This window comes from Hyla sarda, unplaced genomic scaffold (assembly GCF_029499605.1).
Source record: "Hyla sarda isolate aHylSar1 unplaced genomic scaffold, aHylSar1.hap1 scaffold_350, whole genome shotgun sequence".
In the NCBI taxonomy this organism is placed as follows: Eukaryota; Metazoa; Chordata; class Amphibia; order Anura; family Hylidae; genus Hyla; species Hyla sarda.
The window spans coordinates 178,116-203,417 of record NW_026610262.1 but is presented as its reverse complement, the minus strand read 5'-3'; the positions used below and the strand labels follow the sequence as shown (position 1 = coordinate 203,417).

The 25,302-nt window shown below is 46.1% G+C and overlaps 11 non-coding genes across 11 annotated transcripts; all 11 read left to right on the top strand.

Annotated features, from left to right (window-relative positions):
- Positions 1-1,719: 1,719 nt before the first annotated feature.
- On the top strand, positions 1,720-1,910 carry LOC130331410 (U2 spliceosomal RNA). Its single transcript, XR_008874319.1, has one exon. It is a non-coding gene; the product is annotated as a U2 spliceosomal RNA (small nuclear RNA).
- A 2,091-nt stretch (positions 1,911-4,001) lies between these two features.
- LOC130331409 (U2 spliceosomal RNA) lies at positions 4,002-4,192 on the top strand. The gene has a single exon (XR_008874318.1). It is a non-coding gene; the product is annotated as a U2 spliceosomal RNA (small nuclear RNA).
- Positions 4,193-6,281: 2,089 nt separating this feature from the next.
- Positions 6,282-6,472, top strand: LOC130331408 (U2 spliceosomal RNA). The gene has a single exon (XR_008874317.1). It is a non-coding gene; the product is annotated as a U2 spliceosomal RNA (small nuclear RNA).
- Positions 6,473-8,559: 2,087 nt separating this feature from the next.
- On the top strand, positions 8,560-8,750 carry LOC130331407 (U2 spliceosomal RNA). Its single transcript, XR_008874316.1, has one exon. It is a non-coding gene; the product is annotated as a U2 spliceosomal RNA (small nuclear RNA).
- Positions 8,751-10,833: 2,083 nt separating this feature from the next.
- On the top strand, positions 10,834-11,024 carry LOC130331406 (U2 spliceosomal RNA). The gene has a single exon (XR_008874315.1). It is a non-coding gene; the product is annotated as a U2 spliceosomal RNA (small nuclear RNA).
- A 2,093-nt stretch (positions 11,025-13,117) lies between these two features.
- On the top strand, positions 13,118-13,308 carry LOC130331405 (U2 spliceosomal RNA). The gene has a single exon (XR_008874314.1). It is a non-coding gene; the product is annotated as a U2 spliceosomal RNA (small nuclear RNA).
- A 2,072-nt stretch (positions 13,309-15,380) lies between these two features.
- On the top strand, positions 15,381-15,571 carry LOC130331404 (U2 spliceosomal RNA). The gene has a single exon (XR_008874313.1). It is a non-coding gene; the product is annotated as a U2 spliceosomal RNA (small nuclear RNA).
- A 2,088-nt stretch (positions 15,572-17,659) lies between these two features.
- On the top strand, positions 17,660-17,850 carry LOC130331401 (U2 spliceosomal RNA). Its single transcript, XR_008874311.1, has one exon. It is a non-coding gene; the product is annotated as a U2 spliceosomal RNA (small nuclear RNA).
- A 2,087-nt stretch (positions 17,851-19,937) lies between these two features.
- LOC130331400 (U2 spliceosomal RNA) lies at positions 19,938-20,128 on the top strand. The gene has a single exon (XR_008874310.1). It is a non-coding gene; the product is annotated as a U2 spliceosomal RNA (small nuclear RNA).
- A 2,096-nt stretch (positions 20,129-22,224) lies between these two features.
- LOC130331399 (U2 spliceosomal RNA) lies at positions 22,225-22,415 on the top strand. The gene has a single exon (XR_008874309.1). It is a non-coding gene; the product is annotated as a U2 spliceosomal RNA (small nuclear RNA).
- Positions 22,416-24,493: 2,078 nt separating this feature from the next.
- Positions 24,494-24,684, top strand: LOC130331398 (U2 spliceosomal RNA). Its single transcript, XR_008874308.1, has one exon. It is a non-coding gene; the product is annotated as a U2 spliceosomal RNA (small nuclear RNA).
- Positions 24,685-25,302: the final 618 nt, after the last annotated feature.

The following is a 25,302-nucleotide window of genomic DNA, read 5'->3' as shown; positions in this document are numbered from 1 at the left end:
TATCGCGCCACACCCCTACCCCTTAATTCCCTGGTTGAACGTGATGGACATATGTCTTTTTTCGACCGTACTAACTATGTAACTATGTAACATAACATGGGGGGGGGGTCTCCTGGCTGTTCACACAGGTGTGTCATTGCTGTACATTGACCATGCATTGCTTCTGTGGTATTGCAAAGGCAAAGACAAATGCTTCCAGCCATCCATTGCACTAATGGATTGGTCATCAGCTGGCTGTCTATGTCCCGCATCAATATAGACCAAAGTACAGAGGGTTAGGCTATGCTATTGTGCACCTACCTGATGCATCAGAAGGTGCGAGGCCCTTGCTAAATTCTGTGCACAGACTTTGAGATCTATGCTTTAGACTGTATCTAAACCTGCTCCAACATGGACTGACATTCTGGCCTACTTTCAGCCGATGCGACTTGTCTGTCGCTGAACAGTCGCTTTTTATGTATTCAGCACCTATGTATAATGTTGTAAAAATGCTCTAGAAGCTAAAGTCGCAGAAATGTCACACATATTTGGCCTGCAACTTTCTGTGCGACAAATTCAGACAGGAAAAATCAGTATAAATCCTTAGAAAATTATCCCCCAGTGTCTCCATCTGCTGGCGGTATTGAATAAGCATTGCTGCACTGATGGGGTATGCATTAGACGAAAAAAAAGAAGAAAAAGAAGAATAATACGCCCAGAAAAGAGGCGAAAAGGAGAAAAACGTAAAAAAAACGTGAAAAAAAAGTAAGAGGAGGAGAAGGGAAAAAAAGGTGGAAATGGGTTTAAAAGTGATTTCGGCGGAGAAATATATATATATATATATATATATATATATATATATATATATGCGCACACACACACATAGATATAAACGTATTCTCCGTTGAGATATTGCAGCCGCTGCTGTGTCCAGGCCCAGGAGCCTTAGCACTGTGCTGTGATGTCACTCAATACCACTGACATCACTAGGTGTAAACAACATCTCTCCTTTGCTGTGTATGTGACTATGGAGCTGTTTGGTGATGTCGTCTATTACGGCCTTCATAGAAGCAACAGGAGATTGTTGCATCCATCTTGAACCCTCAGAACTACAGTGCTATGATGTCACTCACTTCCACAGGCCTTGCAGAGTGTAAACAACAACAACCCAGCTTTGTTGTGTATGTAACCAAAGGGATTTGTGATGTCACCTAGAACCTTCACAGCAGCGACAGCTTTATGAGGAGCATCAGCACTGCTCTGCCTGAGCAGAACCATCACCGCCATAGGTTGTCAAATAACCCGGATTTAACCCACACAGGTAAGTCCAATGGGGTGCAGGCATGTCCTCTATGCTTACAGCTTCCCGTGGGTGTTGGTTTGATACCGTTTGGGGACAGCCAAGGAGGCATCTGCAGGCAACAAAGGTAGGTGTGTGCTTGTGTGTGTGTTTCCTATGCAGATCCTAAGCCCAGTGTCACATGCAAGTAGGAGGAGTAAGAAGGGTTCCTGGCAAATCCGGGTTATGGATTGCATTTAAAAAGGCCCCGTGGGAGTGCAATGGGCCCCTGTCTTGCTGCTTAGCAATAATGGTATGGGTTTAGGTTCTGCTGTGTGTACTGGTGGTTGACTGCCCCCCAGCCCAGAGTGTGCATGGAAAATTGTCTGGCAGCCTCCCTGACAGCAAGCAGTGATAGTGCCCATGAAGGGGACCTTGTTGGGCCCGCCCCTTTCACGGTTATCGCTTCTCGGCCTTTTGGCTAAGATCAAGTGTAGTATCTGTTCTTATCAGTTTAATATCTGATACGTCCCCTATCTGGGGACCATATATTAAATGGATTTTTGAGAACGGGGGCCGATTTCGAAGCTTGCTTCCGTCGCCCTATGCATTGACCCGATATGGCAGTATCTTCGGGTACAGTGCACCACCCCCTTACAGGGTTAAAAAGAAAGATTCCTACTTTCATTGCTACCTGCTTGCTGGCTAGCCAGCTAGCCAGCCCTGTGGGCCTTGCTGCTGCTGCAGCCAAAAAACAAAAGGTGGTGCTGCTGCTGCTTCTGCTGCTTCTGCTTCTGCTTGTGTCTGGCCCCTGTTGGAGCGTCCAGGCACAGGACTTCTGCTGCTGCTGACTAAATGGCCTCCTTAATTGGATCATTTGAGTAGCCAGCACACCTGTGCAGGTAGGGCATGACATGATAGGCAGCTGCCTTGATAGCGGGTGGGTGCTGAATGTTCCTAATTGACAAAATAAGATTAATGCTTATGAAGAAATATAAAATCTCATCCCTTCCCCAATATCGCGCCACACCCCTACCCCTTAATTCCCTGGTTGAACGTGATGGACATATGTCTTTTTTCGACCGTACTAACTATGTAACTATGTAACATAACATGGGGGGGGGGTCTCCTGGCTGTTCACACAGGTGTGTCATTGCTGTACATTGACCATGCATTGCTTCTGTGGTATTGCAAAGGCAAAGACAAATGCTTCCAGCCATCCATTGCACTAATGGATTGGTCATCAGCTGGCTGTCTATGTCCCGCATCAATATAGACCAAAGTACAGAGGGTTAGGCTATGCTATTGTGCACCTACCTGATGCATCAGAAGGTGCGAGGCCCTTGCTAAATTCTGTGCACAGACTTTGAGATCTATGCTTTAGACTGTATCTAAACCTGCTCCAACATGGACTGACATTCTGGCCTACTTTCAGCCGATGCGACTTGTCTGTCGCTGAACAGTCGCTTTTTATGTATTCAGCACCTATGTATAATGTTGTAAAAATGCTCTAGAAGCTAAAGTCGCAGAAATGTCACACATATTTGGCCTGCAACTTTCTGTGCGACAAATTCAGACAGGAAAAATCAGTATAAATCCTTAGAAAATTATCCCCCAGTGTCTCCATCTGCTGGCGGTATTGAATAAGCATTGCTGCACTGATGGGGTATGCATTAGACGAAAAAAAAGAAGAAAAAGAAGAATAATACGCCCAGAAAAGAGGCGAAAAGGAGAAAAACATAAAAAAACGTGAAAAAAAAGTAAGAGGAGGAGAAGGGAAAAAAAGGTGGAAATGGGTTTAAAAGTGATTTCGGCGGAGAAATATATATATATATATATATATATATATATATATATATATATATATATATGCGCACACACACACATAGATATAAACGTATTCTCCGTTGAGATATTGCAGCCGCTGCTGTGTCCAGGCCCAGGAGCCTTAGCACTGTGCTGTGATGTCACTCAATACCACTGACATCACTAGGTGTAAACAACATCTCTCCTTTGCTGTGTATGTGACTATGGAGCTGTTTGGTGATGTCGTCTATTACGGCCTTCATAGAAGCAACAGGAGATTGTTGCATCCATCTTGAACCCTCAGAACTACAGTGCTATGATGTCACTCACTTCCACAGGCCTTGCAGAGTGTAAACAACAACAACCCAGCTTTGTTGTGTATGTAACCAAAGGGATTTGTGATGTCACCTAGAACCTTCACAGCAGCGACAGCTTTATGAGGAGCATCAGCACTGCTCTGCCTGAGCAGAACCATCACCGCCATAGGTTGTCAAATAACCCGGATTTAACCCACACAGGTAAGTCCAATGGGGTGCAGGCATGTCCTCTATGCTTACAGCTTCCCGTGGGTGTTGGTTTGATACCGTTTGGGGACAGCCAAGGAGGCATCTGCAGGCAACAAAGGTAGGTGTGTGCTTGTGTGTGTGTTTCCTATGCAGATCCTAAGCCCAGTGTCACATGCAAGTAGGAGGAGTAAGAAGGGTTCCTGGCAAATCCGGGTTATGGATTGCATTTAAAAAGGCCCCGTGGGAGTGCAATGGGCCCCTGTCTTGCTGCTTAGCAATAATGGTATGGGTTTAGGTTCTGCTGTGTGTACTGGTGGTTGACTGCCCCCCAGCCCAGAGTGTGCATGGAAAATTGTCTGGCAGCCTCCCTGACAGCAAGCAGTGATAGTGCCCATGAAGGGGACCTTGTTGGGCCCGCCCCTTTCACGGTTATCGCTTCTCGGCCTTTTGGCTAAGATCAAGTGTAGTATCTGTTCTTATCAGTTTAATATCTGATACGTCCCCTATCTGGGGACCATATATTAAATGGATTTTTGAGAACGGGGGCCGATTTCGAAGCTTGCTTCCGTCGCCCTATGCATTGACCCGATATGGCAGTATCTTCGGGTACAGTGCACCACCCCCTTACAGGGTTAAAAAGAAAGATTCCTACTTTCATTGCTACCTGCTTGCTGGCTAGCCAGCTAGCCAGCCCTGTGGGCCTTGCTGCTGCTGCAGCCAAAAAACAAAAGGTGGTGCTGCTGCTGCTTCTGCTGCTTCTGCTTCTGCTTGTGTCTGGCCCCTGTTGGAGCGTCCAGGCACAGGACTTCTGCTGCTGCTGACTAAATGGCCTCCTTAATTGGATCATTTGAGTAGCCAGCACACCTGTGCAGGTAGGGCATGACATGATAGGCAGCTGCCTTGATAGCGGGTGGGTGCTGAATGTTCCTAATTGACAAAATAAGATTAATGCTTATGAAGAAATATAAAATCTCATCCCTTCCCCAATATCGCGCCACACCCCTACCCCTTAATTCCCTGGTTGAACGTGATGGACATATGTCTTTTTTCGACCGTACTAACTATGTAACTATGTAACATAACATGGGGGGGGGGTCTCCTGGCTGTTCACACAGGTGTGTCATTGCTGTACATTGACCATGCATTGCTTCTGTGGTATTGCAAAGGCAAAGACAAATGCTTCCAGCCATCCATTGCACTAATGGATTGGTCATCAGCTGGCTGTCTATGTCCCGCATCAATATAGACCAAAGTACAGAGGGTTAGGCTATGCTATTGTGCACCTACCTGATGCATCAGAAGGTGCGAGGCCCTTGCTAAATTCTGTGCACAGACTTTGAGATCTATGCTTTAGACTGTATCTAAACCTGCTCCAACATGGACTGACATTCTGGCCTACTTTCAGCCGATGCGACTTGTCTGTCGCTGAACAGTCGCTTTTTATGTATTCAGCACCTATGTATAATGTTGTAAAAATGCTCTAGAAGCTAAAGTCGCAGAAATGTCACACATATTTGGCCTGCAACTTTCTGTGCGACAAATTCAGACAGGAAAAATCAGTATAAATCCTTAGAAAATTATCCCCCAGTGTCTCCATCTGCTGGCGGTATTGAATAAGCATTGCTGCACTGATGGGGTATGCATTAGACGAAAAAAAAGAAGAAAAAGAAGAATAATACGCCCAGAAAAGAGGCGAAAAGGAGAAAAACGTAAAAAAACGTGAAAAAAAAGTAAGAGGAGGAGAAGGGAAAAAAAGGTGGAAATGGGTTTAAAAGTGATTTCGGCGGAGAAATATATATATATATATATATATATATATATATATATATATATATATATGCGCACACACACACATAGATATAAACGTATTCTCCGTTGAGATATTGCAGCCGCTGCTGTGTCCAGGCCCAGGAGCCTTAGCACTGTGCTGTGATGTCACTCAATACCACTGACATCACTAGGTGTAAACAACATCTCTCCTTTGCTGTGTATGTGACTATGGAGCTGTTTGGTGATGTCGTCTATTACGGCCTTCATAGAAGCAACAGGAGATTGTTGCATCCATCTTGAACCCTCAGAACTACAGTGCTATGATGTCACTCACTTCCACAGGCCTTGCAGAGTGTAAACAACAACAACCCAGCTTTGTTGTGTATGTAACCAAAGGGATTTGTGATGTCACCTAGAACCTTCACAGCAGCGACAGCTTTATGAGGAGCATCAGCACTGCTCTGCCTGAGCAGAACCATCACCGCCATAGGTTGTCAAATAACCCGGATTTAACCCACACAGGTAAGTCCAATGGGGTGCAGGCATGTCCTCTATGCTTACAGCTTCCCGTGGGTGTTGGTTTGATACCGTTTGGGGACAGCCAAGGAGGCATCTGCAGGCAACAAAGGTAGGTGTGTGCTTGTGTGTGTGTTTCCTATGCAGATCCTAAGCCCAGTGTCACATGCAAGTAGGAGGAGTAAGAAGGGTTCCTGGCAAATCCGGGTTATGGATTGCATTTAAAAAGGCCCCGTGGGAGTGCAATGGGCCCCTGTCTTGCTGCTTAGCAATAATGGTATGGGTTTAGGTTCTGCTGTGTGTACTGGTGGTTGACTGCCCCCCAGCCCAGAGTGTGCATGGAAAATTGTCTGGCAGCCTCCCTGACAGCAAGCAGTGATAGTGCCCATGAAGGGGACCTTGTTGGGCCCGCCCCTTTCACGGTTATCGCTTCTCGGCCTTTTGGCTAAGATCAAGTGTAGTATCTGTTCTTATCAGTTTAATATCTGATACGTCCCCTATCTGGGGACCATATATTAAATGGATTTTTGAGAACGGGGGCCGATTTCGAAGCTTGCTTCCGTCGCCCTATGCATTGACCCGATATGGCAGTATCTTCGGGTACAGTGCACCACCCCCTTACAGGGTTAAAAAGAAAGATTCCTACTTTCATTGCTACCTGCTTGCTGGCTAGCCAGCTAGCCAGCCCTGTGGGCCTTGCTGCTGCTGCAGCCAAAAAACAAAAGGTGGTGCTGCTGCTGCTTCTGCTGCTTCTGCTTCTGCTTGTGTCTGGCCCCTGTTGGAGCGTCCAGGCACAGGACTTCTGCTGCTGCTGACTAAATGGCCTCCTTAATTGGATCATTTGAGTAGCCAGCACACCTGTGCAGGTAGGGCATGACATGATAGGCAGCTGCCTTGATAGCGGGTGGGTGCTGAATGTTCCTAATTGACAAAATAAGATTAATGCTTATGAAGAAATATAAAATCTCATCCCTTCCCCAATATCGCGCCACACCCCTACCCCTTAATTCCCTGGTTGAACGTGATGGACATATGTCTTTTTTCGACCGTACTAACTATGTAACTATGTAACATAACATGGGGGGGGGGTCTCCTGGCTGTTCACACAGGTGTGTCATTGCTGTACATTGACCATGCATTGCTTCTGTGGTATTGCAAAGGCAAAGACAAATGCTTCCAGCCATCCATTGCACTAATGGATTGGTCATCAGCTGGCTGTCTATGTCCCGCATCAATATAGACCAAAGTACAGAGGGTTAGGCTATGCTATTGTGCACCTACCTGATGCATCAGAAGGTGCGAGGCCCTTGCTAAATTCTGTGCACAGACTTTGAGATCTATGCTTTAGACTGTATCTAAACCTGCTCCAACATGGACTGACATTCTGGCCTACTTTCAGCCGATGCGACTTGTCTGTCGCTGAACAGTCGCTTTTTATGTATTCAGCACCTATGTATAATGTTGTAAAAATGCTCTAGAAGCTAAAGTCGCAGAAATGTCACACATATTTGGCCTGCAACTTTCTGTGCGACAAATTCAGACAGGAAAAATCAGTATAAATCCTTAGAAAATTATCCCCCAGTGTCTCCATCTGCTGGCGGTATTGAATAAGCATTGCTGCACTGATGGGGTATGCATTAGACGAAAAAAAAGAAGAAAAAGAAGAATAATACGCCCAGAAAAGAGGCGAAAAGGAGAAAAACGTAAAAAAACGTGAAAAAAAAGTAAGAGGAGGAGAAGGGAAAAAAAGGTGGAAATGGGTTTAAAAGTGATTTCGGCGGAGAAATATATATATATATATATATATATATATATATATATATATATATATGCGCACACACACACATAGATATAAACGTATTCTCCGTTGAGATATTGCAGCCGCTGCTGTGTCCAGGCCCAGGAGCCTTAGCACTGTGCTGTGATGTCACTCAATACCACTGACATCACTAGGTGTAAACAACATCTCTCCTTTGCTGTGTATGTGACTATGGAGCTGTTTGGTGATGTCGTCTATTACGGCCTTCATAGAAGCAACAGGAGATTGTTGCATCCATCTTGAACCCTCAGAACTACAGTGCTATGATGTCACTCACTTCCACAGGCCTTGCAGAGTGTAAACAACAACAACCCAGCTTTGTTGTGTATGTAACCAAAGGGATTTGTGATGTCACCTAGAACCTTCACAGCAGCGACAGCTTTATGAGGAGCATCAGCACTGCTCTGCCTGAGCAGAACCATCACCGCCATAGGTTGTCAAATAACCCGGATTTAACCCACACAGGTAAGTCCAATGGGGTGCAGGCATGTCCTCTATGCTTACAGCTTCCCGTGGGTGTTGGTTTGATACCGTTTGGGGACAGCCAAGGAGGCATCTGCAGGCAACAAAGGTAGGTGTGTGCTTGTGTGTGTGTTTCCTATGCAGATCCTAAGCCCAGTGTCACATGCAAGTAGGAGGAGTAAGAAGGGTTCCTGGCAAATCCGGGTTATGGATTGCATTTAAAAAGGCCCCGTGGGAGTGCAATGGGCCCCTGTCTTGCTGCTTAGCAATAATGGTATGGGTTTAGGTTCTGCTGTGTGTACTGGTGGTTGACTGCCCCCCAGCCCAGAGTGTGCATGGAAAATTGTCTGGCAGCCTCCCTGACAGCAAGCAGTGATAGTGCCCATGAAGGGGACCTTGTTGGGCCCGCCCCTTTCACGGTTATCGCTTCTCGGCCTTTTGGCTAAGATCAAGTGTAGTATCTGTTCTTATCAGTTTAATATCTGATACGTCCCCTATCTGGGGACCATATATTAAATGGATTTTTGAGAACGGGGGCCGATTTCGAAGCTTGCTTCCGTCGCCCTATGCATTGACCCGATATGGCAGTATCTTCGGGTACAGTGCACCACCCCCTTACAGGGTTAAAAAGAAAGATTCCTACTTTCATTGCTACCTGCTTGCTGGCTAGCCAGCTAGCCAGCCCTGTGGGCCTTGCTGCTGCTGCAGCCAAAAAACAAAAGGTGGTGCTGCTGCTGCTTCTGCTGCTTCTGCTTCTGCTTGTGTCTGGCCCCTGTTGGAGCGTCCAGGCACAGGACTTCTGCTGCTGCTGACTAAATGGCCTCCTTAATTGGATCATTTGAGTAGCCAGCACACCTGTGCAGGTAGGGCATGACATGATAGGCAGCTGCCTTGATAGCGGGTGGGTGCTGAATGTTCCTAATTGACAAAATAAGATTAATGCTTATGAAGAAATATAAAATCTCATCCCTTCCCCAATATCGCGCCACACCCCTACCCCTTAATTCCCTGGTTGAACGTGATGGACATATGTCTTTTTTCGACCGTACTAACTATGTAACTATGTAACATAACATGGGGGGGGGGTCTCCTGGCTGTTCACACAGGTGTGTCATTGCTGTACATTGACCATGCATTGCTTCTGTGGTATTGCAAAGGCAAAGACAAATGCTTCCAGCCATCCATTGCACTAATGGATTGGTCATCAGCTGGCTGTCTATGTCCCGCATCAATATAGACCAAAGTACAGAGGGTTAGGCTATGCTATTGTGCACCTACCTGATGCATCAGAAGGTGCGAGGCCCTTGCTAAATTCTGTGCACAGACTTTGAGATCTATGCTTTAGACTGTATCTAAACCTGCTCCAACATGGACTGACATTCTGGCCTACTTTCAGCCGATGCGACTTGTCTGTCGCTGAACAGTCGCTTTTTATGTATTCAGCACCTATGTATAATGTTGTAAAAATGCTCTAGAAGCTAAAGTCGCAGAAATGTCACACATATTTGGCCTGCAACTTTCTGTGCGACAAATTCAGACAGGAAAAATCAGTATAAATCCTTAGAAAATTATCCCCCAGTGTCTCCATCTGCTGGCGGTATTGAATAAGCATTGCTGCACTGATGGGGTATGCATTAGACGAAAAAAAAGAAGAAAAAGAAGAATAATACGCCCAGAAAAGAGGCGAAAAGGAGAAAAACGTAAAAAAACGTGAAAAAAAAGTAAGAGGAGGAGAAGGGAAAAAAAGGTGGAAATGGGTTTAAAAGTGATTTCGGCGGAGAAATATATATATATATATATATATATATATATATATATATATATGCGCACACACACACATAGATATAAACGTATTCTCCGTTGAGATATTGCAGCCGCTGCTGTGTCCAGGCCCAGGAGCCTTAGCACTGTGGTGTGATGTCACTCAATACCACTGACATCACTAGGTGTAAACAACATCTCTCCTTTGCTGTGTATGTGACTATGGAGCTGTTTGGTGATGTCGTCTATTACGGCCTTCATAGAAGCAACAGGAGATTGTTGCATCCATCTTGAACCCTCAGAACTACAGTGCTATGATGTCACTCACTTCCACAGGCCTTGCAGAGTGTAAACAACAACAACCCAGCTTTGTTGTGTATGTAACCAAAGGGATTTGTGATGTCACCTAGAACCTTCACAGCAGCGACAGCTTTATGAGGAGCATCAGCACTGCTCTGCCTGAGCAGAACCATCACCGCCATAGGTTGTCAAATAACCCGGATTTAACCCACACAGGTAAGTCCAATGGGGTGCAGGCATGTCCTCTATGCTTACAGCTTCCCGTGGGTGTTGGTTTGATACCGTTTGGGGACAGCCAAGGAGGCATCTGCAGGCAACAAAGGTAGGTGTGTGCTTGTGTGTGTGTTTCCTATGCAGATCCTAAGCCCAGTGTCACATGCAAGTAGGAGGAGTAAGAAGGGTTCCTGGCAAATCCGGGTTATGGATTGCATTTAAAAAGGCCCCGTGGGAGTGCAATGGGCCCCTGTCTTGCTGCTTAGCAATAATGGTATGGGTTTAGGTTCTGCTGTGTGTACTGGTGGTTGACTGCCCCCCAGCCCAGAGTGTGCATGGAAAATTGTCTGGCAGCCTCCCTGACAGCAAGCAGTGATAGTGCCCATGAAGGGGACCTTGTTGGGCCCGCCCCTTTCACGGTTATCGCTTCTCGGCCTTTTGGCTAAGATCAAGTGTAGTATCTGTTCTTATCAGTTTAATATCTGATACGTCCCCTATCTGGGGACCATATATTAAATGGATTTTTGAGAACGGGGGCCGATTTCGAAGCTTGCTTCCGTCGCCCTATGCATTGACCCGATATGGCAGTATCTTCGGGTACAGTGCACCACCCCCTTACAGGGTTAAAAAGAAAGATTCCTACTTTCATTGCTACCTGCTTGCTGGCTAGCCAGCTAGCCAGCCCTGTGGGCCTTGCTGCTGCTGCAGCCAAAAAACAAAAGGTGGTGCTGCTGCTGCTTCTGCTGCTTCTGCTTCTGCTTGTGTCTGGCCCCTGTTGGAGCGTCCAGGCACAGGACTTCTGCTGCTGCTGACTAAATGGCCTCCTTAATTGGATCATTTGAGTAGCCAGCACACCTGTGCAGGTAGGGCATGACATGATAGGCAGCTGCCTTGATAGCGGGTGGGTGCTGAATGTTCCTAATTGACAAAATAAGATTAATGCTTATGAAGAAATATAAAATCTCATCCCTTCCCCAATATCGCGCCACACCCCTACCCCTTAATTCCCTGGTTGAACGTGATGGACATATGTCTTTTTTCGACCGTACTAACTATGTAACTATGTAACATAACATGGGGGGGGGGTCTCCTGGCTGTTCACACAGGTGTGTCATTGCTGTACATTGACCATGCATTGCTTCTGTGGTATTGCAAAGGCAAAGACAAATGCTTCCAGCCATCCATTGCACTAATGGATTGGTCATCAGCTGGCTGTCTATGTCCCGCATCAATATAGACCAAAGTACAGAGGGTTAGGCTATGCTATTGTGCACCTACCTGATGCATCAGAAGGTGCGAGGCCCTTGCTAAATTCTGTGCACAGACTTTGAGATCTATGCTTTAGACTGTATCTAAACCTGCTCCAACATGGACTGACATTCTGGCCTACTTTCAGCCGATGCGACTTGTCTGTCGCTGAACAGTCGCTTTTTATGTATTCAGCACCTATGTATAATGTTGTAAAAATGCTCTAGAAGCTAAAGTCGCAGAAATGTCACACATATTTGGCCTGCAACTTTCTGTGCGACAAATTCAGACAGGAAAAATCAGTATAAATCCTTAGAAAATTATCCCCCAGTGTCTCCATCTGCTGGCGGTATTGAATAAGCATTGCTGCACTGATGGGGTATGCATTAGACGAAAAAAAAGAAGAAAAAGAAGAATAATACGCCCAGAAAAGAGGCGAAAAGGAGAAAAACGTAAAAAAACGTGAAAAAAAAGTAAGAGGAGGAGAAGGGAAAAAAAGGTGGAAATGGGTTTAAAAGTGATTTCGGCGGAGAAATATATATATATATATATATATATATATATATATATATATATATATATATATGCGCACACACACACATAGATATAAACGTATTCTCCGTTGAGATATTGCAGCCGCTGCTGTGTCCAGGCCCAGGAGCCTTAGCACTGTGCTGTGATGTCACTCAATACCACTGACATCACTAGGTGTAAACAACATCTCTCCTTTGCTGTGTATGTGACTATGGAGCTGTTTGGTGATGTCGTCTATTACGGCCTTCATAGAAGCAACAGGAGATTGTTGCATCCATCTTGAACCCTCAGAACTACAGTGCTATGATGTCACTCACTTCCACAGGCCTTGCAGAGTGTAAACAACAACAACCCAGCTTTGTTGTGTATGTAACCAAAGGGATTTGTGATGTCACCTAGAACCTTCACAGCAGCGACAGCTTTATGAGGAGCATCAGCACTGCTCTGCCTGAGCAGAACCATCACCGCCATAGGTTGTCAAATAACCCGGATTTAACCCACACAGGTAAGTCCAATGGGGTGCAGGCATGTCCTCTATGCTTACAGCTTCCCGTGGGTGTTGGTTTGATACCGTTTGGGGACAGCCAAGGAGGCATCTGCAGGCAACAAAGGTAGGTGTGTGCTTGTGTGTGTGTTTCCTATGCAGATCCTAAGCCCAGTGTCACATGCAAGTAGGAGGAGTAAGAAGGGTTCCTGGCAAATCCGGGTTATGGATTGCATTTAAAAAGGCCCCGTGGGAGTGCAATGGGCCCCTGTCTTGCTGCTTAGCAATAATGGTATGGGTTTAGGTTCTGCTGTGTGTACTGGTGGTTGACTGCCCCCCAGCCCAGAGTGTGCATGGAAAATTGTCTGGCAGCCTCCCTGACAGCAAGCAGTGATAGTGCCCATGAAGGGGACCTTGTTGGGCCCGCCCCTTTCACGGTTATCGCTTCTCGGCCTTTTGGCTAAGATCAAGTGTAGTATCTGTTCTTATCAGTTTAATATCTGATACGTCCCCTATCTGGGGACCATATATTAAATGGATTTTTGAGAACGGGGGCCGATTTCGAAGCTTGCTTCCGTCGCCCTATGCATTGACCCGATATGGCAGTATCTTCGGGTACAGTGCACCACCCCCTTACAGGGTTAAAAAGAAAGATTCCTACTTTCATTGCTACCTGCTTGCTGGCTAGCCAGCTAGCCAGCCCTGTGGGCCTTGCTGCTGCTGCAGCCAAAAAACAAAAGGTGGTGCTGCTGCTGCTTCTGCTGCTTCTGCTTCTGCTTGTGTCTGGCCCCTGTTGGAGCGTCCAGGCACAGGACTTCTGCTGCTGCTGACTAAATGGCCTCCTTAATTGGATCATTTGAGTAGCCAGCACACCTGTCCAGGTAGGGCATGACATGATAGGCAGCTGCCTTGATAGTGGGTGGGTGCTGAATGTTCCTAATTGACAAAATAAGATTAATGCTTATGAAGAAATATAAAATCTCATCCCTTCCCCAATATCGCGCCACACCCCTACCCCTTAATTCCCTGGTTGAACGTGATGGACATATGTCTTTTTTCGACCGTACTAACTATGTAACTATGTAACATAACATGGGGGGGGGTCTCCTGGCTGTTCACACAGGTGTGTCATTGCTGTACATTGACCATGCATTGCTTCTGTGGTATTGCAAAGGCAAAGACAAATGCTTCCAGCCATCCATTGCACTAATGGATTGGTCATCAGCTGGCTGTCTATGTCCCGCATCAATATAGACCAAAGTACAGAGGGTTAGGCTATGCTATTGTGCACCTACCTGATGCATCAGAAGGTGCGAGGCCCTTGCTAAATTCTGTGCACAGACTTTGAGATCTATGCTTTAGACTGTATCTAAACCTGCTCCAACATGGACTGACATTCTGGCCTACTTTCAGCCGATGCGACTTGTCTGTCGCTGAACAGTCGCTTTTTATGTATTCAGCACCTATGTATAATGTTGTAAAAATGCTCTAGAAGCTAAAGTCGCAGAAATGTCACACATATTTGGCCTGCAACTTTCTGTGCGACAAATTCAGACAGGAAAAATCAGTATAAATCCTTAGAAAATTATCCCCCAGTGTCTCCATCTGCTGGCGGTATTGAATAAGCATTGCTGCACTGATGGGGTATGCATTAGACGAAAAAAAAGAAGAAAAAGAAGAATAATACGCCCAGAAAAGAGGCGAAAAGGAGAAAAACGTAAAAAAACGTGAAAAAAAAGTAAGAGGAGGAGAAGGGAAAAAAAGGTGGAAATGGGTTTAAAAGTGATTTCGGCGGAGAAATATATATATATATATATATATATATATATATGCGCACACACACACATAGATATAAACGTATTCTCCGTTGAGATATTGCAGCCGCTGCTGTGTCCAGGCCCAGGAGCCTTAGCACTGTGCTGTGATGTCACTCAATACCACTGACATCACTAGGTGTAAACAACATCTCTCCTTTGCTGTGTATGTGACTATGGAGCTGTTTGGTGATGTCGTCTATTACGGCCTTCATAGAAGCAACAGGAGATTGTTGCATCCATCTTGAACCCTCAGAACTACAGTGCTATGATGTCACTCACTTCCACAGGCCTTGCAGAGTGTAAACAACAACAACCCAGCTTTGTTGTGTATGTAACCAAAGGGATTTGTGATGTCACCTAGAACCTTCACAGCAGCGACAGCTTTATGAGGAGCATCAGCACTGCTCTGCCTGAGCAGAACCATCACCGCCATAGGTTGTCAAATAACCCGGATTTAACCCACACAGGTAAGTCCAATGGGGTGCAGGCATGTCCTCTATGCTTACAGCTTCCCGTGGGTGTTGGTTTGATACCGTTTGGGGACAGCCAAGGAGGCATCTGCAGGCAACAAAGGTAGGTGTGTGCTTGTGTGTGTGTTTCCTATGCAGATCCTAAGCCCAGTGTCACATGCAAGTAGGAGGAGTAAGAAGGGTTCCTGGCAAATCCGGGTTATGGATTGCATTTAAAAAGGCCCCGTGGGAGTGCAATGGGCCCCTGTCTTGCTGCTTAGCAATAATGGTATGGGTTTAGGTTCTGCTGTGTGTACTGGTGGTTGACTGCCCCCCAGCCCAGAGTGTGCATGGAAAATTGTCTGGCAGCCTCCCTGACAGCAAGCAGTGATAGTGCCCATGAAGGGGACCTTGTTGGGCCCGCCCCTTTCACGGTTATCGCTTCTCGGCCTTTTGGCTAAGATCAAGTGTAGTATCTGTTCTTATCAGTTTAATATCTGATACGTCCCCTATCTGGGGACCATATATTAAATGGATTTTTGAGAACGGGGGCCGATTTCGAAGCTTGCTTCCGTCGCCCTATGCATTGACCCGATATGGCAGTATCTTCGGGTACAGTGCACCACCCCCTTACAGGGTTAAAAAGAAAGATTCCTACTTTCATTGCTACCTGCTTGCTGGCTAGCCAGCTAGCCAGCCCTGTGGGCCTTGCTGCTGCTGCAGCCAAAAAACAAAAGGTGGTGCTGCTGCTGCTTCTGCTGCTTCTGCTTCTGCTTGTGTCTGGCCCCTGTTGGAGCGTCCAGGCACAGGACTTCTGCTGCTGCTGACTAAATGGCCTCCTTAATTGGATCATTTGAGTAGCCAGCACACCTGTGCAGGTAGGGCATGACATGATAGGCAGCTGCCTTGATAGCGGGTGGGTGCTGAATGTTCCTAATTGACAAAATAAGATTAATGCTTATGAAGAAATATAAAATCTCATCCCTTCCCCAATATCGCGCCACACCCCTACCCCTTAATTCCCTGGTTGAACGTGATGGACATATGTCTTTTTTCGACCGTACTAACTATGTAACTATGTAACATAACATGGGGGGGGGGGTCTCCTGGCTGTTCACACAGGTGTGTCATTGCTGTACATTGACCATGCATTGCTTCTGTGGTATTGCAAAGGCAAAGACAAATGCTTCCAGCCATCCATTGCACTAATGGATTGGTCATCAGCTGGCTGTCTATGTCCCGCATCAATATAGACCAAAGTACAGAGGGTTAGGCTATGCTATTGTGCACCTACCTGATGCATCAGAAGGTGCGAGGCCCTTGCTAAATTCTGTGCACAGACTTTGAGATCTATGCTTTAGACTGTATCTAAACCTGCTCCAACATGGACTGACATTCTGGCCTACTTTCAGCCGATGCGACTTGTCTGTCGCTGAACAGTCGCTTTTTATGTATTCAGCACCTATGTATAATGTTGTAAAAATGCTCTAGAAGCTAAAGTCGCAGAAATGTCACACATATTTGGCCTGCAACTTTCTGTGCGACAAATTCAGACAGGAAAAATCAGTATAAATCCTTAGAAAATTATCCCCCAGTGTCTCCATCTGCTGGCGGTATTGAATAAGCATTGCTGCACTGATGGGGTATGCATTAGACGAAAAAAAAGAAGAAAAAGAAGAATAATACGCCCAGAAAAGAGGCGAAAAGGAGAAAAACGTAAAAAAACGTGAAAAAAAAGTAAGAGGAGGAGAAGGGAAAAAAAGGTGGAAATGGGTTTAAAAGTGATTTCGGCGGAGAAATATATATATATATATATATATATATATATATATATATATATATATGCGCACACACACACATAGATATAAACGTATTCTCCGTTGAGATATTGCAGCCGCTGCTGTGTCCAGGCCCAGGAGCCTTAGCACTGTGCTGTGATGTCACTCAATACCACTGACATCACTAGGTGTAAACAACATCTCTCCTTTGCTGTGTATGTGACTATGGAGCTGTTTGGTGATGTCGTCTATTACGGCCTTCATAGAAGCAACAGGAGATTGTTGCATCCATCTTGAACCCTCAGAACTACAGTGCTATGATGTCACTCACTTCCACAGGCCTTGCAGAGTGTAAACAACAACAACCCAGCTTTGTTGTGTATGTAACCAAAGGGATTTGTGATGTCACCTAGAACCTTCACAGCAGCGACAGCTTTATGAGGAGCATCAGCACTGCTCTGCCTGAGCAGAACCATCACCGCCATAGGTTGTCAAATAACCCGGATTTAACCCACACAGGTAAGTCCAATGGGGTGCAGGCATGTCCTCTATGCTTACAGCTTCCCGTGGGTGTTGGTTTGATACCGTTTGGGGACAGCCAAGGAGGCATCTGCAGGCAACAAAGGTAGGTGTGTGCTTGTGTGTGTGTTTCCTATGCAGATCCTAAGCCCAGTGTCACATGCAAGTAGGAGGAGTAAGAAGGGTTCCTGGCAAATCCGGGTTATGGATTGCATTTAAAAAGGCCCCGTGGGAGTGCAATGGGCCCCTGTCTTGCTGCTTAGCAATAATGGTATGGGTTTAGGTTCTGCTGTGTGTACTGGTGGTTGACTGCCCCCCAGCCCAGAGTGTGCATGGAAAATTGTCTGGCAGCCTCCCTGACAGCAAGCAGTGATAGTGCCCATGAAGGGGACCTTGTTGGGCCCGCCCCTTTCACGGTTATCGCTTCTCGGCCTTTTGGCTAAGATCAAGTGTAGTATCTGTTCTTATCAGTTTAATATCTGATACGTCCCCTATCTGGGGACCATATATTAAATGGATTTTTGAGAACGGGGGCCGATTTCGAAGCTTGCTTCCGTCGCCCTATGCATTGACCCGATATGGCAGTATCTTCGGGTACAGTGCACCACCCCCTTACAGGGTTAAAAAGAAAGATTCCTACTTTCATTGCTACCTGCTTGCTGGCTAGCCAGCTAGCCAGCCCTGTGGGCCTTGCTGCTGCTGCAGCCAAAAAACAAAAGGTGGTGCTGCTGCTGCTTCTGCTGCTTCTGCTTCTGCTTGTGTCTGGCCCCTGTTGGAGCGTCCAGGCACAGGACTTCTGCTGCTGCTGACTAAATGGCCTCCTTAATTGGATCATTTGAGTAGCCAGCACACCTGTGCAGGTAGGGCATGACATGATAGGCAGCTGCCTTGATAGCGGGTGGGTGCTGAATGTTCCTAATTGACAAAATAAGATTAATGCTTATGAAGAAATATAAAATCTCATCCCTTCCCCAATATCGCGCCACACCCCTACCCCTTAATTCCCTGGTTGAACGTGATGGACATATGTCTTTTTTCGACCGTACTAACTATGTAACTATGTAACATAACATGGGGGGGGGGTCTCCTGGCTGTTCACACAGGTGTGTCATTGCTGTACATTGACCATGCATTGCTTCTGTGGTATTGCAAAGGCAAAGACAAATGCTTCCAGCCATCCATTGCACTAATGGATTGGTCATCAGCTGGCTGTCTATGTCCCGCATCAATATAGACCAAAGTACAGAGGGTTAGGCTATGCTATTGTGCACCTACCTGATGCATCAGAAGGTGCGAGGCCCTTGCTAAATTCTGTGCACAGACTTTGAGATCTATGCTTTAGACTGTATCTAAACCTGCTCCAACATGGACTGACATTCTGGCCTACTTTCAGCCGATGCGACTTGTCTGTCGCTGAACAGTCGCTTTTTATGTATTCAGCACCTATGTATAATGTTGTAAAAATGCTCTAGAAGCTAAAGTCGCAGAAATGTCACACATATTTGGCCTGCAACTTTCTGTGCGACAAATTCAGACAGGAAAAATCAGTATAAATCCTTAGAAAATTATCCCCCAGTGTCTCCATCTGCTGGCGGTATTGAATAAGCATTGCTGCACTGATGGGGTATGCATTAGACGAAAAAAAAGAAGAAAAAGAAGAATAATACGCCCAGAAAAGAGGCGAAAAGGAGAAAAACGTAAAAAAACGTGAAAAAAAAGTAAGAGGAGGAGAAGGGAAAAAAAGGTGGAAATGGGTTTAAAAGTGATTTCGGCGGAGAAATATATATATATATATATATATATATATATATATATATATATATATGCGCACACACACACATAGATATAAACGTATTCTCCGTTGAGATATTGCAGCCGCTGCTGTGTCCAGGCCCAGGAGCCTTAGCACTGTGCTGTGATGTCACTCAATACCACTGACATCACTAGGTGTAAACAACATCTCTCCTTTGCTGTGTATGTGACTATGGAGCTGTTTGGTGATGTCGTCTATTACGGCCTTCATAGAAGCAACAGGAGATTGTTGCATCCATCTTGAACCCTCAGAACTACAGTGCTATGATGTCACTCACTTCCACAGGCCTTGCAGAGTGTAAACAACAACAACCCAGCTTTGTTGTGTATGTAACCAAAGGGATTTGTGATGTCACCTAGAACCTTCACAGCAGCGACAGCTTTATGAGGAGCATCAGCACTGCTCTGCCTGAGCAGAACCATCACCGCCATAGGTTGTCAAATAACCCGGATTTAACCCACACAGGTAAGTCCAATGGGGTGCAGGCATGTCCTCTATGCTTACAGCTTCCCGTGGGTGTTGGTTTGATACCGTTTGGGGACAGCCAAGGAGGCATCTGCAGGCAACAAAGGTAGGTGTGTGCTTGTGTGTGTGTTTCCTATGCAGATCCTAAGCCCAGTGTCACATGCAAGTAGGAGGAGTAAGAAGGGTTCCTGGCAAATCCGGGTTATGGATTGCATTTAAAAAGGCCCCGTGGGAGTGCAATGGGCCCCTGTCTTGCTGCTTAGCAATAATGGTATGGGTTTAGGTTCTGCTGTGTGTACTGGTGGTTGACTGCCCCCCAGCCCAGAGTGTGCATGGAAAATTGTCTGGCAGCCTCCCTGACAGCAAGCAGTGATAGTGCCCATGAAGGGGACCTTGTTGGGCCCGCCCCTTTCACGGTTATCGCTTCTCGGCCTTTTGGCTAAGATCAAGTGTAGTATCTGTTCTTATCAGTTTAATATCTGATACGTCCCCTATCTGGGGACCATATATTAAATGGATTTTTGAGAACGGGGGCCGATTTCGAAGCTTGCTTCCGTCGCCCTATGCATTGACCCGATATGGCAGTATCTTCGGGTACAGTGCACCACCCCCTTACAGGGTTAAAAAGAAAGATTCCTACTTTCATTGCTACCTGCTTGCTGGCTAGCCAGCTAGCCAGCCCTGTGGGCCTTGCTGCTGCTGCAGCCAAAAAACAAAAGGTGGTGCTGCTGCTGCTTCTGCTGCTTCTGCTTCTGCTTGTGTCTGGCCCCTGTTGGAGCGTCCAGGCACAGGACTTCTGCTGCTGCTGACTAAATGGCCTCCTTAATTGGATCATTTGAGTAGCCAGCACACCTGTGCAGGTAGGGCATGACATGATAGGCAGCTGCCTTGATAGCGGGTGGGTGCTGAATGTTCCTAATTGACAAAATAAGATTAATGCTTATGAAGAAATATAAAATCTCATCCCTTCCCCAATATCGCGCCACACCCCTACCCCTTAATTCCCTGGTTGAACGTGATGGACATATGTCTTTTTTCGACCGTACTAACTATGTAACTATGTAACATAACATGGGGGGGGGGTCTCCTGGCTGTTCACACAGGTGTGTCATTGCTGTACATTGACCATGCATTGCTTCTGTGGTATTGCAAAGGCAAAGACAAATGCTTCCAGCCATCCATTGCACTAATGGATTGGTCATCAGCTGGCTGTCTATGTCCCGCATCAATATAGACCAAAGTACAGAGGGTTAGGCTATGCTATTGTGCACCTACCTGATGCATCAGAAGGTGCGAGGCCCTTGCTAAATTCTGTGCACAGACTTTGAGATCTATGCTTTAGACTGTATCTAAACCTGCTCCAACATGGACTGACATTCTGGCCTACTTTCAGCCGATGCGACTTGTCTGTCGCTGAACAGTCGCTTTTTATGTATTCAGCACCTATGTATAATGTTGTAAAAATGCTCTAGAAGCTAAAGTCGCAGAAATGTCACACATATTTGGCCTGCAACTTTCTGTGCGACAAATTCAGACAGGAAAAATCAGTATAAATCCTTAGAAAATTATCCCCCAGTGTCTCCATCTGCTGGCGGTATTGAATAAGCATTGCTGCACTGATGGGGTATGCATTAGACGAAAAAAAAGAAGAAAAAGAAGAATAATACGCCCAGAAAAGAGGCGAAAAGGAGAAAAACGTAAAAAAACGTGAAAAAAAAGTAAGAGGAGGAGAAGGGAAAAAAAGGTGGAAATGGGTTTAAAAGTGATTTCGGCGGAGAAATATATATATATATATATATATATATATATATATATATATATATATATATATATATATGCGCACACACACACATAGATATAAACGTATTCTCCGTTGAGATATTGCAGCCGCTGCTGTGTCCAGGCCCAGGAGCCTTAGCACTGTGCTGTGATGTCACTCAATACCACTGACATCACTAGGTGTAAACAACATCTCTCCTTTGCTGTGTATGTGACTATGGAGCTGTTTGGTGATGTCGTCTATTACGGCCTTCATAGAAGCAACAGGAGATTGTTGCATCCATCTTGAACCCTCAGAACTACAGTGCTATGATGTCACTCACTTCCACAGGCCTTGCAGAGTGTAAACAACAACCCAGCTTTGTTGTGTATGTAACCAAAGGGATTTGTGATGTCACCTAGAACCTTCACAGCAGCGACAGCTTTATGAGGAGCATCAGCACTGCTCTGCCTGAGCAGAACCATCACCGCCATAGGTTGTCAAATAACCCGGATTTAACCCACACAGGTAAGTCCAATGGGGTGCAGGCATGTCCTCTATGCTTACAGCTTCCCGTGGGTGTTGGTTTGATACCGTTTGGGGACAGCCAAGGAGGCATCTGCAGGCAACAAAGGTAGGTGTGTGCTTGTGTGTGTGTTTCCTATGCAGATCCTAAGCCCAGTGTCACATGCAAGTAGGAGGAGTAAGAAGGGTTCCTGGCAAATCCGGGTTATGGATTGCATTTAAAAAGGCCCCGTGGGAGTGCAATGGGCCCCTGTCTTGCTGCTTAGCAATAATGGTATGGGTTTAGGTTCTGCTGTGTGTACTGGTGGTTGACTGCCCCCCAGCCCAGAGTGTGCATGGAAAATTGTCTGGCAGCCTCCCTGACAGCAAGCAGTGATAGTGCCCATGAAGGGGACCTTGTTGGGCCCGCCCCTTTCACGGTTATCGCTTCTCGGCCTTTTGGCTAAGATCAAGTGTAGTATCTGTTCTTATCAGTTTAATATCTGATACGTCCCCTATCTGGGGACCATATATTAAATGGATTTTTGAGAACGGGGGCCGATTTCGAAGCTTGCTTCCGTCGCCCTATGCATTGACCCGATATGGCAGTATCTTCGGGTACAGTGCACCACCCCCTTACAGGGTTAAAAAGAAAGATTCCTACTTTCATTGCTACCTGCTTGCTGGCTAGCCAGCTAGCCAGCCCTGTGGGCCTTGCTGCTGCTGCAGCCAAAAAACAAAAGGTGGTGCTGCTGCTGCTTCTGCTGCTTCTGCTTCTGCTTGTGTCTGGCCCCTGTTGGAGCGTCCAGGCACAGGACTTCTGCTGCTGCTGACTAAATGGCCTCCTTAATTGGATCATTTGAGTAGCCAGCACACCTGTGCAGGTAGGGCATGACATGATAGGCAGCTGCCTTGATAGCGGGTGGGTGCTGAATGTTCCTAATTGACAAAATAAGATTAATGCTTATGAAGAAATATAAAATCTCATCCCTTCCCCAATATCGCGCCACACCCCTACCCCTTAATTCCCTGGTTGAACGTGATGGACATATGTCTTTTTTCGACCGTACTAACTATGTAACTATGTAACATAACATGGGGGGGGGGTCTCCTGGCTGTTCACACAGGTGTGTCATTGCTGTACATTGACCATGCATTGCTTCTGTGGTATTGCAAAGGCAAAGACAAATGCTTCCAGCCATCCATTGCACTAATGGATTGGTCATCAGCTGGCTGTCTATGTCCCGCATCAATATAGACCAAAGTACAGAGGGTTAGGCTATGCTATTGTGCACCTACCTGATGCATCAGAAGGTGCGAGGCCCTTGCTAAATTCTGTGCACAGACTTTGAGATCTATGCTTTAGACTGTATCTAAACCTGCTCCAACATGGACTGACATTCTGGCCTACTTTCAGCCGATGCGACTTGTCTGTCGCTGAACAGTCGCTTTTTATGTATTCAGCACCTATTGTATAATGTTGTAAAAATGCTCTAGAAGCTAAAGTCGCAGAAATGTCACACATATTTGGCCTGCAACTTTCTGTGCGACAAATTCAGACAGGAAAAATCAGTATAAATCCTTAGAAAATTATCCCCCAGTGTCTCCATCTGCTGGCGGTATTGAATAAGCATTGCTGCACTGATGGGGTATGCATTAGACGAAAAAAAAGAAGAAAAAGAAGAATAATACGCCCAGAAAAGAGGCGAAAAGGAGAAAAACGTAAAAAAACGTGAAAAAAAAGTAAGAGGAGGAGAAGGGAAAAAAAGGTGGAAATGGGTTTAAAAGTGATTTCGGCGGAGAAATATATATATATATATATATATATATATATATATATGCGCACACACACACATAGATATAAACGTATTCTCCGTTGAGATATTGCAGCCGCTGCTGTGTCCAGGCCCAGGAGCCTTAGCACTGTGCTGTGATGTCACTCAATACCACTGACATCACTAGGTGTAAACAACATCTCTCCTTTGCTGTGTATGTGACTATGGAGCTGTTTGGTGATGTCGTCTATTACGGCCTTCATAGAAGCAACAGGAGATTGTTGCATCCATCTTGAACCCTCAGAACTACAGTGCTATGATGTCACTCACTTCCACAGGCCTTGCAGAGTGTAAACAACAACAACCCAGCTTTGTTGTGTATGTAACCAAAGGGATTTGTGATGTCACCTAGAACCTTCACAGCAGCGACAGCTTTATGAGGAGCATCAGCACTGCTCTGCCTGAGCAGAACCATCACCGCCATAGGTTGTCAAATAACCCGGATTTAACCCACACAGGTAAGTCCAATGGGGTGCAGGCATGTCCTCTATGCTTACAGCTTCCCGTGGGTGTTGGTTTGATACCGTTTGGGGACAGCCAAGGAGGCATCTGCAGGCAACAAAGGTAGGTGTGTGCTTGTGTGTGTGTTTCCTATGCAGATCCTAAGCCCAGTGTCACATGCAAGTAGGAGGAGTAAGAAGGGTTCCTGGCAAATCCGGGTTATGGATTGCATTTAAAAAGGCCCCGTGGGAGTGCAATGGGCCCCTGTCTTGCTGCTTAGCAATAATGGTATGGGTTTAGGTTCTGCTGTGTGTACTGGTGGTTGACTGCCCCCCAGCCCAGAGTGTGCATGGAAAATTGTCTGGCAGCCTCCCTGACAGCAAGCAGTGATAGTGCCCATGAAGGGGACCTTGTTGGGCCCGCCCCTTTCACGGTTATCGCTTCTCGGCCTTTTGGCTAAGATCAAGTGTAGTATCTGTTCTTATCAGTTTAATATCTGATACGTCCCCTATCTGGGGACCATATATTAAATGGATTTTTGAGAACGGGGGCCGATTTCGAAGCTTGCTTCCGTCGCCCTATGCATTGACCCGATATGGCAGTATCTTCGGGTACAGTGCACCACCCCCTTACAGGGTTAAAAAGAAAGATTCCTACTTTCATTGCTACCTGCTTGCTGGCTAGCCAGCTAGCCAGCCCTGTGGGCCTTGCTGCTGCTGCAGCCAAAAAACAAAAGGTGGTGCTGCTGCTGCTTCTGCTGCTTCTGCTTCTGCTTGTGTCTGGCCCCTGTTGGAGCGTCCAGGCACAGGACTTCTGCTGCTGCTGACTAAATGGCCTCCTTAATTGGATCATTTGAGTAGCCAGCACACCTGTGCAGGTAGGGCATGACATGATAGGCAGCTGCCTTGATAGCGGGTGGGTGCTGAATGTTCCTAATTGACAAAATAAGATTAATGCTTATGAAGAAATATAAAATCTCATCCCTTCCCCAATATCGCGCCACACCCCTACCCCTTAATTCCCTGGTTGAACGTGATGGACATATGTCTTTTTTCGACCGTACTAACTATGTAACTATGTAACATAACATGGGGGGGGGGTCTCCTGGCTGTTCACACAGGTGTGTCATTGCTGTACATTGACCATGCATTGCTTCTGTGGTATTGCAAAGGCAAAGACAAATGCTTCCAGCCATCCATTGCACTAATGGATTGGTCATCAGCTGGCTGTCTATGTCCCGCATCA